Source organism: Acanthaster planci, linkage group LG04, assembly GCF_054643075.1.
Source record: "Acanthaster planci isolate LZ-2023a linkage group LG04, COTS_SCS, whole genome shotgun sequence".
Lineage (NCBI taxonomy): Eukaryota > Metazoa > Echinodermata > Asteroidea > Valvatida > Acanthasteridae > Acanthaster > Acanthaster planci.
Window position 1 is genome coordinate 10,530,406 of NC_141780.1, and position 17,812 is coordinate 10,548,217.

General features: G+C 41.6%; 1 protein-coding gene across 6 annotated transcripts in view; it reads left to right on the forward strand.

Annotated features, from left to right (window-relative positions):
• The first annotated feature begins 8,499 nt into the window (after nt 1–8,499).
• LOC110988582 (vacuolar ATPase assembly protein VMA22-like) overlaps nt 8,500–17,812 on the forward strand; it is a 124,181-nt gene continuing 114,868 nt past the window's right edge. The window contains exons 1-3 of one of the 6 annotated variants that reach the window (XM_087135487.1): nt 8,500–8,724; nt 10,694–10,793; nt 12,045–12,228. The gene's annotated coding sequence lies outside the window, so the exon portion shown is untranslated. The other 5 variants (XM_087135483.1, XM_087135485.1, XM_087135484.1 and 2 more) reach the window with 5 other exon arrangements.

Genomic DNA, 17,812 nt, shown 5'->3' on the forward strand with positions numbered 1-17,812 from the left:
CTTGACTGTGTTATTAGACCAGTCGACATCCCATAAGTTGAAATCTCCTTGGATCGGGATTATTACAGACTTAAATTTGGATTGGATCTCTGAGATTGAATCATCCAGCTGCTTCGGGCTATATTGAAACCAGGAGGCCGAATAGTTATGTGGATCCACATCAGCTCAGCACTCGTGACACTTTGCAAGGTTAGTTTGGCGAAAATGAGATGGTCTTCCATTGTGACGAAAACACCACCGCCAAACTTATTTCTGTCCTTTTGAACAATGGTAAAGCCGGCAGGAGTGATCTCTGAATTCAAGATTGATCATCAAGTTTTGACTCGGTCCCTATGATGATGTCAGGCTTGTGAGTTTCAGCCAAAACCTGCAGGTTTAGTACTTTATTCTTGATGCCATCGCAATTGACAGGTAGGGTTTGGAGCTTGCTCTTTCCTGCACGTGTCAGACCCTGGCTTGCACTCTTACTTCTCTGCTGCTTTTTTTCATTGGACGCTTTAGGAGAAGAGGTGGCCAACGGTGAAATAGGTTCTTCAAAGGTATAGTCAAACTATTTGCATTGTGTTTGGAGTCTGCTAAAAAAAATAAAGGAACTGGAAGTTGATAGGCCCTATGCTACATGAACCACGGACCATTTACCCAGGGATGTGCAACTTAAGCTCACAGCTGGTTCAATGCGTTGTTACGGCTGGCACAAGATCAAAGCAGAAATTAAATTGGATTGTCTCTAATAATGAAACATATATTCCTGTCAACCACTTTGTTTTCTTGTAATATTTTAAGTCAGGGTACACCCTTTCTAAAAAATATGCTGCTCAAGATATTTCATCCTATACACTCTGAGAAAAGTGTACCACAAAACTGGGGAATTTTGTCCCATTAAAACTTCGTTTCTGCTTGAAATCGATAAATGAAGAAGATTTATTCGTCGAAACGAATAGATTTAAGCACCGCGTCAGCACTTTGTCTCAGCATAACCACGGCTGCACTGTACATGCATGCTGCAAGGGGCGTCATGTGGTCGCAGTGCGGGGGCAATAGTCCGTTACAGCATGGAAACAAAGTCGCACATGTGTTTGCATTGGGGCCGCATCACGGGACAACTGGTTGCATTCGGCCTATGCATGCAGGCCGCGCCTGTCAGCACCATCGATGGCAAAAAGGTGAGTATATATCTAAAAAAAAAGTCTCCGAAATACTCCTCCGCAAAATTAACAGGTTATCCAGTGATATCTAAGAAGTGTGGAGAGCAGCCCACTAGAAAATTAGAGACATATTGAATGTGTATTTTGCCCCAAAACAGAAGAAAACAGAAGAAGACAGAGAGATCTGCACAGACACGTCGGTCCAGCTTAACATGCACCACCATGGACCTGAGGTTGTTTGGTCACAAGCGCCCTCGTCATTTGGTATAGTTATAGTACAAACAAGATCTTTCTTACCGTATAGTACACGAAAAAGTTAAAAAATTAAGTCAAAACCTATACTACACGCAGTCGTTGTACAATAGACCGCAAAATTGATTTGATTTTTAAAAAATGACAAAGGGATCTGTACGCCAGCGGTTTATGACTTCGTCTGTCGTTACCTGCCGTGATTTATAAGCTGAAGTTATGTCGGGAAACTTGGCCCAAAACGAGTTGTCTTTGTTAACAAGAATAAACAATTCACTAAAATTTACTCCCATTTTTTTAAACTACAAGAAAAAAATAACTTGTTATTAAAACAAATTAATATGGAAGACGTTAGCTCACACGCTTTTCACTTTACTGAAAATGAGTGAACGTTTCAATTACAAAACTACTTCAGTAACTTACAAGGCGACCAAGTCGTTGAGTTAAAAAATAAGTTTCCACCCTGGATATTTTAACAATACAACCTCCACTGAAATCGATTAGCAAACTTGTACAGATGGTATACCGGCAGAAAGAGAAGAGCATTCAAATGTTAAGGTAGACTGAGAGAAAGGAGGCCTGCAAGGCATTAAGCAAAACCAAACCAGAGACAATGTTGGAACAATGTTGACAACATATACTAACTTTTGATGTCACAGGTTGGCTCTCGATTGTCATAGTCGAGACCTGTGCCGGTCCGATAATTTGTTTTACAAGGAAAATCTGCTCGAAAGAATCCAAACGGACAGCTTCTTATGTTGATCCTCAAATAATCTTATTGCTAGAATACACTACAAATACAATTACTCAAAGTACATAGCGATATACAAGAAATACCAACAATGGATGGACAGGCAATTTAAAACATACACTTAAATCGAAAACACAGGATTCAAAGCAATCCATTCAATAACTGGAAAAGGAACCAAAATAACTTTTACAGAAAAAATGCAATCCCTTATACAATCAAGAAATTAACAAAATAACTAAATCAGGCTTAGCTGTGATCTTGATCTTGCTTGATCCAACTTGACCATTGGACATGGGTGCAGCTCCAAATCCTTGGTAGTCTTTCGCTAGGTCAAGAGACTCACAGTGAAGACGGTAGAGAGACGAACCGGGTCGGCTCCCCAAAGCGACATGACCTATGGGCAAGTACCCTGCACCAACAGAGCACACAGGTCAGTGTTGAGAAGGAGAAAAGGAGAAAAGTTTCAACAACTTTTGTCTAACAGGCAAAGTGCAGACAGCACTTGGAGACAGCCTTCTCATCAGGTCTCAGATCGCTTCTGAGGAGGACAGGACGACCTGGGCCTCTTATAGCCGGTGGGCCATGTGCTCGGAAGAATTGATGCAGAATGGTCTTTAGTCATGAAGTTTTCTTGGGTAAGGAATAATCTCATCTTTCGTAATTAAGACTTTCTCAAGATCACGTACCAGGATGTGGTCTCAATTTTTATAGTCGGTTTAAGGTTATTCGCCCACTTCTTAGATGGATTGGCCAAGAAAACATATGGTCAGTCGGAAAAGGAAAACCACGGGAAAAGTGGAAACATATAAATGACTAATTAGGCAGATGGTTTCATTACTGGACCGAGCCCAGTCTAATGTGGCTTTCTTCGTTTTCATGGGGGTCCAGCGCTAAACGGGTATATATCACTTGTCGCTGAAATTGTGGGTAACAGGTGATCCCAAAAGAAAAGAAACCGCAGGAGTGAGAGTATCAATCAGCTGACCCCGAAGCGGACAGGGCCAAGTTGCATAGGTGTACGTGCACTGGCCTATACACTGGCCACTGCATGATCTCTATATCAGTGGCACTTGCACAGTGGTCTGCTTGCCTCATCCATTCATAATTAGGGTGCACCAGTGAATGATATTATGGGAGAAATACTTTTTTTTCTTGTTTCAGCGTATTACTTTCTGTTTCATGCGTGTGTCATTATTACCCCTGTAGGCCTATTCTAGTTAGGTTCAGGAGATGAATTGTTAGTGTTTTGACATTGACAAAGCAATAAAGGCATGCGATCATGTTCTATTGTACACATTTACTAGTGACACCAACAGTGCGAAAGTTGCAAAGCAAGTAAGGTAATCCTCACTAAATCCCACGGTGTCAGCGTTTTCATTCCTGTCTATACAGAACATGCAACATGCTTTAGTTCCAAAAAAATTGAGTAAAGTTAGTTCTTTAGTTTGGGCGTTCTTATGCTCCATTGTGGTTGACATAAAACCTCATATTCATGGGAAATCAAACCCGTTCGTTTTTAGAGATACATGTAAATAGTTTTCCCAGTTAATTAAGTAAACACAAATTCTCAAAAATGACAGAAAGTGTGTATCACCTTTACTTTGAGTTCACTGTAGCTTAGCATGTTGTGTGGTGATCATCATTATTATTTACGGTATATATTACTTTTGTGTCATTCATCTGAAGACTTTGGCTATTTATTCAATCCTAAAAAGTCATGTCGAATTCCAGGCCTCCCACATGTTTTGTGAAAATATTTTTCCAGCTCTGACTCTTTCACATAGTTTGGAGTAATTTTGGCACATAGGCCTATTTTTTGTTATAATCACGATTACATATACTAAATCCTGCAGACTTTTCCTGGCTCCATAATAGTAAAGTTGTGTACATGTTTGAATGCATTCAGACAATGCCAAGTATTTTATTTGAGTATCTAGTTATTACAATTTGAATGATAACACCTCATTCGTAATTCAAATTTGTTTACCAACACACCCAATTTGGAAACAGCATCCAATTTGAATTAGAATCAGTTCATTTTAAGAATGATGGACATCACAACAGTAACGATGAAACGGGGCATACTCAACACACGCTTTTACATTTCTTGTAAGAACCAACTGTGAATGAACGCGCCTCCATCTATCGGGGGCGAGGCAGCCACTCGCCTCCATCAAACGGGGGCATACTCAACACACGCTTTTACATTTCTTGTAAGAACCAACTGTGAATGAATTCGCCTCCATCTATCGGGGGCGAGGCAGCCACTCGCCTCTATCAAACGGGGGCATACTCAACACACGCTTTTACATTTCTAGTACAACCCAACTGTGAATGAACTCGCCTCCATCTATCAGGGGCGAGGCAGCCACTCGCCTCTATCAAACGGGGGCATAGTCAACGCACGCTTTTACATTTCTTGTACAACCCAACTGTGAATGAACTCGCCTCCATCTATCGGGGGCGAGGTAGGCACTCGCCTCTATCAAACGGGGGCATAGTCAACGCACGCTTTTACATTTCTTGTAACAACCAACTGTGAATGAATTCGCCTCCATCTATCGGGGGCGAGGTAGGCATTCGCCTCCATCAAACGGGGGCATAGTCAACGCACGCTTTTACATTTCTTGTACAACCCAACTGTGAATGAACTCGCCTCCATCTATCGGGGGCAAGGCAGCCACTCGCCTCCATCAAACGGGGGCATACTCAACGCACGCTTTTACATTTCTTGTACAACCCAACTGTGAATGAACTCGCCTCCATCTATCGGGGGCGAGGCAGCCACTCGCCTCCATCAAACGGGGGCATAGTCAACGCATGCGTTTACATTTCTTGTACAACCCAATTGTGAATGAACTCGCCTCCATCTATCAGGGGCGAGGCAGCCACCGCCCTCTATCAAATGGGGGCATACTTAATGCACACTTATTGTTTTACATTTCTTGTACAACCCAACTGTGAATGAACTCGCCTCCATCTATCGGGGGCGAGGCAGCCAGTCGCCTCCATCAAACGGGGGCGGGTCATGCACAAGCTTTAAATTTCATCTAAGTGGCTCATGTACAATTTGATCTTAGTGTGTCAGTACAGTTGATACAATCAATACAGACACAGTTTAAGGGAGGCTTCGACTCGCAAGGTCCCCATGTTACCCACAGTCTAAATTTTTCCGCGTCCGTATGTTTGCCAATCCCTATGTTCTCTGATCCCTATTTCTCTTTTTTTTCTCCAGTACAGCTGGAACAAGATCCCGGGGAACTTGAAATAGCCCCCCTCCACTGGGAAACTGCAAATAGGAAGCCTATATTTTTGGCGTAACTTAACTTAAGTGACTATGGCGTGCCATGGTACTCTAAAAAAAATTAGGAGGTTGTGGGTGAAAATGTAATGAATTAAAAAAAAGAATAAATGACTATGTTATTGTTTCACGGTGGTACACAACGTGGGCATACAAAAATTACTATGTCCACACTTGTAATCCCGAGTCCGGGTTAATGGAGTGAACAGATAAATGCAGTTTTTGTGCGTCGCCTATCAAATGGGTTGCATAGTACATGCAAAAGCCGTTGTTTAACAAATGACAATGTGATGATTCCATTCACTTCTAAAGATCTTTTCCGAATAAGTACAAATCCCACCTGCAAAGCATATACTAGTCACATAATTAATTCCAATAATGCTAGACTACCCCTGCCCCTTGACAAGAAAATATCGCCTCTCTGAGAATTCAACCAAGTGTTTTTTGGGGAAAAACATTTTCAGCAAAAATGTTCCGGCCAACTTATCCACGGTGTTATTCTAATTTGCATACTGTAAAAATGTGCCGACTTGTTTTCATCAACTTCCAGGAAGAAATCTGCCAACCGATACAGATATTCTATCGTGTCCTCTCAATTTCACTTTGAAATCCAGAAATACTAGACGTGCTGTGGATAACAAACTGTTTATTAAATGTATTGTTAAGGGGCAATTACCACTTGGTTTAAGTTTCAAGAAATATGACGTGTTGGTTTTTGTGGGTGCGTATGCCATGGTGGATAGAGCAATGAAAACAGGTTGTCCAGCACATCAGCATTATTTATGGGGCTAACAAGTAACGTTACTGTTTAAAAGACTTCTGTGAGCCAACCTGCAAATAAAGTCGTGTCTAATTTGGAGTATACAGCAGGTTTCATCATAGGTATACCCGCCCTCAAACTAATGTTGAATCAGTTCGTCTCTTATGAAAACTATTGGGAATCAAACACTGTAAATAATCTATACATTTTCTGAAACTTAAACCAAGTGGTAATTGCCCCTTAACAATACATTTAATAAACAGTTTGTAAGCCAAAGCACGTCTAGTATTTCTGGATTTCAAAGTGAAATTGAGAGGACAAGATAGAATATTTGTATCGGTTGGCAGATTAATTAATTATGTGACTAGTATATGCTTTGCAGGTGGGATTTGTACTTGCCTTATTCGGAAAAGATCTTTAGAAGTGAATGGAATCATCACATTGTCATTTGTTAAACAACGGCTTTTGCATGTCCTATGCAACCCATTCGATAGGCGACGCACGACGGGCAACGTGCGACGGACGGGCGACGCACGACGGGCGACGCACGACGGGTGACGCACGACGGGTGACGCACGACGGGTGACGCACGACGGCAGATATGGAATTCCATAAGAAACAGGGAAGACTTATGTGAGCGTATTCTTGTTCCAGTTTAGATCCTCTCAGACAATGCCGTTATGATTGGAAAAGTGGTCAAATTGAGCCCATTTTCTCTTTATGTTTGAAACAGCCGAGGAAAGGAAAACAATTGAACTTATAAGAAGTAATGCTGTTTTCGAATACACAAGAAATATAACATCTTGACCATCCAAATTGCACTGTATATTGGCCATGAATTATAGCGGAATTTCATGCAAGTGGTCACACAATGACAAGTACCCACATGTACATGTACAGGTACATGTACAGTACATGTGCTTGTACATGTACATGTACATATGTACGTATGTGCAGGACGTCAAGGTGAAGCAAGATGTACAGTGTACATTTAGTTACTGTACATGTACTTACGTTGATCACTCACACATAAGTTCACTACCTCACTTTCCTGGCTGCAGCCAGGCTGCGCTGCAACCACACATACAGTGCCCACTGCAGACAAACCACACCGCCGTAAATCAGACCTAAAAGTGGACACACATGGCCGTGTACTGATTGAAGCCATTATATCGTGGGTCGTTTACCACTAGAAAGGCCATAAACTAGGTGGGGTGGTCTTGAATGCGAACCCGGGAAACCCGGGTTCGCAAAAGCCACATTAGACTTGGCTCGGTCCAGTAATGTTCTCCCGTCCGGCCTTCTTGGAGAGGGGTGTGTTGTGGTCAACACACTTCCGTGGGAATGACACTTAGTCGGACCCAACATCTTCAAATGGCATTCGAACAGGGTCCGACATTCTCCCCTTCTTAAACCATGGCGTCCTCGATATGGTCTCTTCAGGGCTGGAAAGACTTTTCCAAGCTGATAGCTCTCAGGAGACTGCTTGTTACATCCAGGCACCTCTGTTGCACGGCTAAGTGCTGTTGGAGGAGTTTGGCTTGCACCGACTCAAACCCGTAGTACTGAGGGGGCCTCCGGTTACGCACAGGTCGGGCATTGGGGTTTGACTCCGGTGCCACTGACGTCGAATCACCTGATGCCAGGTCACCAGCATCGTGGTTCGAATACTCTCCCTCCTTGATTCTGTGACCATCATAGGTAGATGATTCGGGGAAACTAGAGTCTGTGCTCGCAACTGACAGCATCGTCTCGTCAGAGTTAACTTCGAGGGTTAACTTGGCAGATTCTCTCTCTTCCGGGATGGAGAAATGGGGCGGAGTGGGAAAGGGCGAAGTGGTTAGGGGTGCATTCCACCAAATAGTTGTATTTCTGCGCGCGAGCTCATTGATATTTTGTGATCCCACGGGGTTTCTACAATAAGACATGCCATAATCAGGAGGCCTTATACAAATATTTCTAAAAATCCCGAATTTGGGACTGATAGTTTCCAGTTCAGGGTATTTCTTTCACAAAAAGCCCCAAATTGCGGACCTATTTTGCATAGAGGCGGGCGGCTACATTCACTGAGAAATGAGCGCTTAGTTTTACTGCTGTTTTGGGGAGTCTTCCTCGAAAGATGAATAAAAAAGATTTTGGTGGCTAACCCCCATGAAATTGAAACGAAGTGATCTTTTGGCCATAATCTTGAATTTCCAGTAAAAAAAAACGGACGCCAACCTCAGGAGAGTCACCAGGGGGCGCTATTTCTGTCCGTTTTGCACTGTTTTCTATGGGCGCGTATTTAGTGTAGTGCAAGCATTAGGGGCGAACTCGTTGGAAATGGGGCGATGTGTATGAGTGTAAACCGTACCCCTCGGCCTACCACACTTTTGCTTTTTTCCGAACGCGTTTGCCTTTGTCGTGGAAGTTGGGGTCTAGTAACCAACGAGCGCGCATTGTGAAACATTAACAGCGCGATCGTAGGGCCAGGGTGAGCTAAGGGTTATGACTCAGATCAGAGATAGCATGGAGGCAGGTGAGTGGAATGTTCATTTTCTTTAAAAAAAATTACTCGGTTTGATGGTCTGTAAGTGAGTGAAACTACCGTTCTACCATTTTGCAAGAGCTATAGCCAGTATACTTTATAGGTACCTCTCAAGGTTACTTCACAGGATAATTTGATCGGTCAATTTAAAAACAAAACTCGTACTAGGCCCAGCATGAATAGACCTACGACATAATGACGTAATGCAGTGTTTACCGCGGTGCATTGTGGGTGAAAGGCGGGAATGTTGCAGGAACACGTCGACGTGACACGTTATGTGTAACGTATACTATAAGTATATGGCAAGTGTATCGACCTGACACGAAAAAAAGAAAAAAAAATCCTGAATATCGTCCAAAATGGTGCCATATGAACTGCTTTGTTCCATTGTGTTTAATCAAGTACTCAACAATTTGGATAAGTTCCAAATCTAACGGGAAACAACCTCCTCCCACTAATTTGTCCCCGGGAAAATTGTTGGATCCGGTACATCTTAAGTTTTGTCTCCGCCTACGAAATGTAGACTGCATACAGAGGTACATGTACTTGAATTTCGCTTTGATGGCCTTATTTCTCACGGAAATTTGTCGCCTTTTGCAGCTCTGGCGTTCGTTGAGTGCTTGATAAACACAATGGAACACAGCAGTTCACATGGACCATTCGGACGATAATCGGGAATTTTTTCTTTTTTTTGATTTTTTTAGGTGTCAGCTCGATACACACGCCATATAGTATATGTTACACGTAACGTGTCACGTTGACGCGCTCCTGCAACATGCCCACCTTGTACAATGATTTGTACAATTTTTGAGCATGTATTATACTGTTAATGGGTGGACCTAAAATAGATGGACAAAATGTGTCCACAAAATTCAATAGAAGTTAAGGGACTTGGCAGTTCCTTGTTGAGGGGAGAGGGCATTATCCAGCAAAGCTTTGGCACATTTCTGTTGCTAGCAATTTACTAATATCTATCGATTTGTTCCATCGTAAAAGTTATACCAAATACATTTTTTTAGAGATGGTGAACTTTTTCAGAAAACGCTGGCTAGATAAATATTTTTTTCATAAACTAGACTGATATGAGAGTCAAAAATGGCAATTAACAATCATGATCTCTTATGCCTGAATTTAAAAACGAAACATCACCCTAGTTTGAGGTTTAAAAACTTTGACACAGCCTAGCTACCTGTAGTCCATTGCTCTAAAATCGAACTCGTCACTGCCAATTACCACTTCAGTCTGCTTATTTTATCTTTAGTTTATACGAATAAAAAAGGGAAAGGCCGATCAACAGCATGATTTGTGCATGATCGCACGTGTGCATACTGTGTTCCTGATCAGTATAGCGTCGCTCTCGCCTATTCATCCCGATCATCATACCTGCAATGTAATCCTCTTTTCATTTCTCAGTTATTAAGATAAGAAACTGTTTCATTTTAATAAAAAGCGGATCTCTACAATATTGTGTATTTAGACATCTTTAACAAATAAAACTCTACGAACAAATTAAACATGTGAAACACTTCAAAGAGAGATCGTTCTTCCTGTACAAGTATAAGAACCCTGCATATACAAAGCCTTCTAGGCTAACCGAGGTTATTCTTATAAAATAACAGGTTGTGGGGCAATTTACATGTATGTTTATAAACAGAAATCTAAAGCAGAACAAAATATGAACATTTTAGGGCTAACCAATAGTGGGTTTATTGGTCAGTCTGAAGCCCCTGATTGGACAAAAATGGAACTGCATTGGCTCGATGGCAGGTGGGTTAAAGCCGGGTACCAATCACAGCCTCCGTGTGTAGCAGGCCAGAGACATACATGTACCATCACTGGAAATCACACACCTCGGATTCCTGTAGTGTGCGTGCGTGCACTTTACAACTAGACTCAAGAACGGATGAATTACGTCTACAAAAGTAACATTGTCTTTCTCTTACTTTCCTTGATTTTGCAGTCCATGGATCGTTCTGAAATTCCTAAACCCCTCCAGACGGATACATGTAGATAAGACCACGAAGGACTTGTAAACGTGAAAAATTAGTTTCTTCAACAAGGTAAACCAAGAACAAATTAGAACCAAATTTGTGGTTTTTATACCCTGGACGTCAGTCATAATGAAATGAAGGCAACGTCCAACCTGGGCTAATAGGCCTGTGTACTACCAGCCCCTTACAGGTTGCACTACACCAAATACGCACCCATAGAAAACAGTGCAAAATTGGACCGAAGTGGCACTGCTTGTTGACACTCGCGAAGAGGTTGGCCTCCGTTATTCACTGGAAATTCGAGATTATGGCCAGAAGATCACTTTTCATTTCAATTTCATGGGGTTTAGCCACGAAATCTTTTTTTTGTAGTCTTTCAAGGAAGATACCCCAAAATAGCAGTAATACTAAGCACTCATTTCTGAATGTAGCTGCCTGCCGCTATCAAAAATAGGCCCATCATTTTGGGCTTTTTGTGCAAGAAATACCCCGAACTGGAAACTATCAGTCCCAAACTTGGGATTTATAGAAGTATTTCAATGATACCTCCTGATTATGGCATGTCTTATTGTAAAAACCTCGTGGGATCACAAAATATTAATGAGCTTGCGCGTAGAAATACAACAATTTGGTGGAATTCACCCAGCACCTAGTGTGGCACAGACTCCTGCTACCACTCCATCCTTGGCCACACATCCATATACGCAAGTTTGTGGGGGGTTCATTACCTTTAGCACCCTCTTCCTATATTATAAGGGAAAAAAATTCTTCTTTTTCGAAACAACGTATCATTCTAAACAAGTTGTTGGTGATGTCCTCTTTCATATTAGAGAGAAAAGAGAACAGTGTTTATGGTTTGAGGGCAATTTTGGGGTAAAATGGCAGTGTACATGACCTCTCTGAAGAGAGCTGTGATTGACAAATAAGCGAATGTAGTCTGGTTCCACACCTAAGTACCCTCATAATGAATTTCTACCTACAATGTATATCGAACATCCAGGTTCAAGTGCGTTTTGTAGAATTTAACCTACATGTATATTGTCAAAAAATGATTTTTTTTCTCTATCATCCTTACCTCTCATCTCTCGACGATCTGGGCACATCTGCATTCTCTCATGGCCGTACGTAACGTGACAAAACAGAAGCAGTGTGTTTGTGCAACGAACGTTTATGTTGCTTTGGATACTAGTCCTGATAATTCTGACTATTCTTGTTAAGATTATGTATAGAGGCATCTGGGAAATCTGTGGTCAGGGAACCACACAAATCCCCTAGGTTGCTAATATTATTGCAGAAAACTCGCCTTTTCCTTGTTTTCAGGAAAAGATGTTGCCTTTTTGTTGCCGTCTTCCCACTCCAGACGAATTTTGGCCTGCCTTGTACATTACACATACTCCTTTGTATGGTTTAGTAATGGTAGCCTGTATGAGAGCCTGTCTAGTTTGACCCAGACTTCAGCACTTACAAATTTCGCATATCTGCAAGAGTACCTGTCGATCTACCGGTAAGTACTCGTGGAAAATCACTGCTGTTTTGTGTTGTGTTGCAGCTAATGCGCAATGCCCTTGGCTGGTTCCCTGTTCAGTCACACTGCTTGCAGCAAGTAATTGGTAGTGCGGCTCGCTCTCTCTGATGTGACACAAAAGTGACGAAACAGCTGTCAGTTTTGTGCAAGTGGGGCAAAATTCATCCGGAGTGGGAAACGACCAAAAAAGGGCAATGTTTTTTCCTTCAAACAAGGAAAAGGCAAGTTTTCTGCAATTAGCAACCTAGGGGATTGTTTACCCCATAAGTAGTGAACATACCGGTACTATTACAGCTTATAAAATCAAGCGATTCATGTTTAGTTATGCCCCCGGATATCCCGAATAAAATTTTTCGAAAGAAATCCCTGTGAATCGGGACAGGGCTCAGTATATGAAGGAGTAGTATACATCACGCCCTGTTTACGAGTCTGAGCACGAATAGGCCTTGTGATATGATAGGTATGTGTAATGAAATTTTGAACTTTTAACAATGTTAATCAATAGGTCTAATGTGAAGGAGCTTGAAAAATACTTCAAAATGATGTATTATTTGTTGGTACTGGACAAATATTAATGGAGATGTGATTTTTTTTAGATTTTAAATACAAAGAAAGAATATACTGGGATCCAAAAATGCTTCACTGGGGTTTTAAGCAGGGATTCAGTACTTTTACCAGTTTATCTGATGAGTAACAGCTAGCATCATGCTGCAACTGTACCAAAAAATGAACCAATTAATTAATTGACTGTAATTAGGGTTTAATTACATGTATAGGAATTTCCTACTTGGATGTCACTTTTTCATCTTTTTAATGGTACTTGCACATTAATTTTTGTCAGTGTTGCATCATGTTACAACTATATAGGCTATGCAAAGCTTGAAAAATTAATTGAGCTTAATTAAAAGTGCTTAGTACAATAATTATGTATGACATTGTGTAAAGCATCAATACAATACCCATAAAAAGCTCTCCCTCCCAGGAAGTTGTGATTTGATACCAAGAACAAACTTCTTTCAACATGCTGCATCCAAATTCTGCATATATGCACTTGTAAGGTATTAGTGTTTGTGTTCAGAATGGTTTATGAGTATGAGTACTTGGTTTGAACAAACAAGAAAGAACATTTCCATTGAGGTCAGCATTAGGGACTGAACTGAAGTTTTCTTGAGATACTGCTGAAGACGGCTTGCATTCATACCTGGCACAATAATAAACCATGTTCTTTGTGCCAAACCATACAAGACCCCTAAAACTGTCTTTGACACCCAAGTGAACATGGCACTTATGCAAAACGACAATATGAGATCTGTACTTCCTTATATAATAAGTACATATCCTGCAATGTAGAACAATGTCAGAAGCTGATGGCCGCTACAGGGTGCCCCTCTTCAACACTTTGGCTCGATCAACATAAAGTACGTATTACCAGTAGTGAGTCTGCAGATGTTTCCAAGAAAACCAATCCTAAGAATGAGGATCAACAGAAAACTTATTAACAGGTTCATGGGCAACTCGGCTACAAGACATGGTCAAGAATGTGAGCCACTTGCACAGCAATATTATGAGCGTGTATGTAGGAGAAAGGTGAAGACCACTTGCCTTGTCATCCATGAAAGGGGACCACTAGCTAGTTGCCAGCCTGATGGTGTAAGAGATGATGACTCTATATTAGAGATAAAGTGCCCAGCGAAAAAATTATAACAGTATGGAGGTAGCCTAGTGAACTTGATCTGCGCAAACAAGTATGACGTTCGGCTAGTTGACGGCCAGTACAACCGTCGTCAGACTGCATCAGCGACACATGTACCCCCAATTTTGGGAAGTGTGACTGGAAAGATATGAAAGATTAGGTTGCAAACTACAAATAACTACATAATCTACAGTCGCCATTGGAAATATGCATACACTTCACTTTGAAAGGGTACCCAAATCAGAGAGTTTGGTTTTCCAATCAGGTATTCCCTATTCTCACAATTAACTCTTCTGAAACCAAAACCAAACTAGACTATCAGCAATTTAGTTTAATTATCCGCTATTTTCAATATTATTGACTGATGTAGTGACGGAGATTACTCAGGTTCAATTAAACAAGATTTCAAATACCCAAAACAAGCAAAATGTTTTACAATAACAGTCTGACCTGGACCGCACCAAAGGAACCTATAAGTTAATGTCCAAGAATAAAGTCCATTTCATTTCGAGCTCGGTTCTGGTATCTCAGCTGGTAATTGTACTCAAATTCTGCAATACAAGATGAACTTGGGTTTAACAATACATTGTTACCACCCTTTCTTTATCAGATTACAAATCACTTGCATCATCGTCCACTTCATAGGCTCAAAAGTGGCAATGGAGTAACAAAGTACACAGAGTTTTGGCGTATGGAAACAACCAAACAGTTCACCGCAACAAAACTGGCATGACTGGTGAGAAGGATCCTAGTACACACTCTCCAGGTGTCATCTCAGGCCAATCTAGTGTATAGTGATGGTTGATCTAGTGCAGTTTATCAAGCTCACTCATTCCACCACAGTGCCCTCAGTCGTCTCTGTGACACAGGCTCAATATATGGCATCAAACTCAAGAAACCAGGCATCACTTGTCAAGTGTCATGCACTTCAGGCACAAGATACAATGCAGGCCATCTAAATTTAAAAGAAACAATTGACCAAGCACAAACCCAAAATAATAATTGTACCCAAATACTACAATCTCATGCATAATGAATTCTGACGTGACATTGTTTTTTTTTATTTTAGCTAGTAATGATGCAAAACTTAACTTGTGGTTTTCTTGCCATGTCAAACCCTGGATTGCCGATCCAGTTGACTCTTGGTTTAGCCGAATTCAATTGCTTTTAGCAGTCTGAAGTAATCTGCTTCTCGTGCAGCTAAAAGGGCATGCGGCTGTGGGAATCAGTTAACTGTCCTGAGTGCTCATCAAGATCCTGACCAATAACTGTGTCCAGTCACACCCACACTGCTGTTATACAAGACACAATCTTGTTTTCATGCAAATAAGCACTGGCATTTCTTATTCCACCTCACTCATGCAAGACCCTGCTGAACATACACACAAAGACATGGGGAGTTTGAGATCAGCATAGCATATTACAGAACAAAGCTATGTGTGTATGCCACATTCTACTGCTTCTTGGCCTCTATTGTCAATCAAAATAGTCCTGTATTAATATGTGTGCAAAGAAAACCCATGACGCTGTGTAATGAACAGTGTCATCAGTAATAAATAAACATGAAAAATTAGCAAGCCCAGTAAAGGCACATTGAAAAACATTAGAAATCCAAAGGGAATTCTGACAATCACGACTTGGTTACTATTACCAAGTCCAAATTGCTGTGCACTGTTCAGAAAAGCAAAATTGTAAGTTCTAAGTGAATGTGATTGCCAATGTTCAGTGTGATAGAGACTGGGTAGAGCAGCATGTGAATCATCTCAGAAGTGTCTATTTGGAACATTTACTACCTTGCATAGCTACATGTACTTACGTTGTTTATGGACACATAAAATTGAAGGAATTCAAATAAATTAGCACTGACTGGTATTTAGAAATTGAGCAACATTAAGATGCACAAATAAATAATGTACATTATGATTTGAAGTACTTTGGTTTATTGCTGAATAGACCTGTGCACTGCTGACATCTCACTGTTTACACGTGCCTTTCCTTATGTAGAATGTGATTCATTTGTAAGGTCCCTGTTAAAACTGGATAATGCTGATAACTGCATGTTATACTCAAATCATTTTCCTCTTGCCAGATATCTGTTTTGCGCAACCTGGCATCAGTCATATGGGCTGGTAGGCCCCAAACATACATCAAACAAAGAAAGGATTCCCAGGTCCGATGTACATGTACATCCATTGTCATTTAGCGTACATGCCAATCATTAATGAATGGGCTCCCAGGCCCCAGAAATAATCTTGAAAAAATAGAATTATCCATCCAACCATTTAGGGTCAGTGCTGGTTGTGCTATGGAACATATAGCACCCCACCCCATTGGGTACATAAGAGGGTGTGGCTGACCCCTTCAAGTTACAGTGTATTATGGCAAACATCAGTGCCAACAATAATATCATTGGTACGATTTATCATAATAGTAAAGATACATGTCACATCTTGTATGTATTAGGAAGTGGCTACCTTCAAATCATGTGAAAAACGCCACACATGCCGATCATGCCCCAACAGGAAAAAGAAAAGCCACTCCTAACCAATATGTAAACATTCAAAATTCACAAATTCCAGCATGCATTATAAACTTGGGAACAGGTCTTTATACACATGAAAATGATGAAAACCATTGAACTCTTCAAAGGTAATGCCTACATGGCAACCTCACCACTTGGAAACAGACAGCTCCGAATCAATCAATCCCCCAAAGTAATTGAATTGTCTTCTCAGATTGGACATCCTGCATGAATATCCTATATACCGGTAGATAAGATCCTGAAAACCATTGTTTAATTCTGCATGTTACTGATTAATTGCATTGGCTCAAATACGAGGACTCAACAGACATAATACCCCACTTACGTTAGTGAAACTTAAGATTTCTCCATTTGTGAAATAATACACGAGGCAAAGTCAGATAGTAAGAGATTAGTGCCAGTTACACTCGGGTGGACTCCATCATATATTTTTTAGATTTTAAATGAAAAAAAAGAATATACTGGGATCCAAAATGCTTCAATGCGGTTTTAAGCAGGGATTCAGTACTTTTACCAGTTTATCTGATGAGTAACAGATAGCAACTGTATCAAAAAATGAACCAATTAATTAATTGACTGTAATTAGGGTTTAATTACATGTATAGGAATTTCCTACTTTTCCTACTGCTGGCTCGCCACGGTTCACCGCCTCAACTGTGGGCGAACCTGTGCTACAACACGGCACCCAGCCTCAAGCTACATGTACATTGGACGATGCTAGCCCTTTTTGACTGCTACGCCGCCAGGGCTTTTGACCGCCACACTCCATCCGCAGTTCCATTATGACCTCTGCTCTGTTGATGGATTCCGGACATGAGGCCACCAATCCCGACATGGGACGTTCCTCCAAGGGTGCGGCCGACCACTCGGGGGATCCCCGCCCGGCCCCATCTCCATCTGTCCCGGCTTCCAGCTCCCCCTGCTTCGGCAAAGACTTAAGATTGCAAGGCCAAACGTCTTCTTCGGCTTCCTCTTCCTCATCCAAGGCTAAGGAGAAATGCCACTCCGATCCGCATCTGCCCCCATGGATGGCGACCCTTCAGTCCCTCTTGCAGGCCTTCACTTTTCTTGCCTACAAGATAGACTCCAAGCCTCAGCTGGCAGTAACGCAGCCTGACCTCTGTTCTCCAGCCAGACCAGTTTTTCCAGCGGGATCTGGCCCAAGATCGTGGCGACTCTGCTCGTCCGGCGCTGCACTTGGGGCGAGTAAACTTACTTCTTCCCCCCAAGTTCCCACACTCTGAAGTCCTTTGGTGGTCTCCCTACGACTGGGCCTACCTTGGGGGTTGTGTATGCATCAGTATGACTCGCCAGTCTACACACTGGGG